The sequence below is a fragment of the Pundamilia nyererei genome, unplaced genomic scaffold (genome assembly GCF_000239375.1).
Source record: "Pundamilia nyererei isolate P.nyererei 1_Seehausen unplaced genomic scaffold, PunNye1.0 scaffold00259, whole genome shotgun sequence".
Lineage (NCBI taxonomy): Eukaryota > Metazoa > Chordata > Actinopteri > Cichliformes > Cichlidae > Pundamilia > Pundamilia nyererei.
The window spans coordinates 305105-306066 of record NW_005187660.1 but is presented as its reverse complement, the minus strand read 5'-3'; positions in this window follow the sequence as shown (position 1 = coordinate 306066).

Genomic DNA, 962 nt, shown 5'->3' with positions numbered 1-962 from the left:
ATTGCTTTGTTGGAAAAGACGCAGTTTCTTATGAAAAATATCAGCTTTAATGGCCAACTAGGATGACTTATGAAAATACATAAAAGTGAAAACACATTGTTGGCTCCTCTCGCCGCAGCTTCCCCCAGGAGAAAAGAGGCCAAGCCTCATTTAAAGTGCGGCGCCTGAGCCGTGTCGCTCGGTTCAGAAATGTGGGGCTTTAACCTGATGGTTTCTTCCTGGAATGAGGCCGCTACTAATGAGCCCATTAGGACAAAGGTGAGTTCTTAATGAACTGAAAGAAAAGTAAACAAGCCAGGTGACAAATTGCAAGTTGCCTAGACGGGGAGTCTGTCCACAAATGCAAACTCGCTCACAAGGAAACCGGTGACTGTTAATGCTGTAAAGAGTTGTTGAGGCTCACGGTTTTTTTGTTTGGGGGACTCTTATAGCACGCAGGTGCTCTTTTCAAAGGCAGCCCTCTCCGCCAGCCACTTCTTGGCCCGTGTTGAATGTTGGGCTCCCAGGGTGTTTGTTTGGGTTCTGTTTTGTATGCCTAGTGTCTATGCCTGCTTGATACCTATTTCTCTTTTCTTCTCTTATTTAAGTGCACATTTTCTCCCCAGAACGCTTGTAAGGCTTTACAAAACTTATAGCCTGCTCACAAAAAGAGTCTTTTTTTTCTCTCCTTTCACGAAAAGGAAAGAAGGTCTCGCCAAGCCTTGTAAAGCCATGTAGTGGTGCAGAAATAATGCATGCTGCGCACTACTCATTATCATAAATCTCATGATAACACATCATTGCTTAATGTGCTATCCTCTACAACCTTTGGAGTTAAGATCTCAATTAAAACTAGGTGTTCAGTTTCACACCACATCGAGATCCTGCCTGCGATTTTGGCCCTCAACCTTCCACAGTGTGTGTGTGTGTGTGTGTGTGTGTGTGTGTGTGTGTGTGTGTGTGTGTGTGTGTGTGTGTGTGTG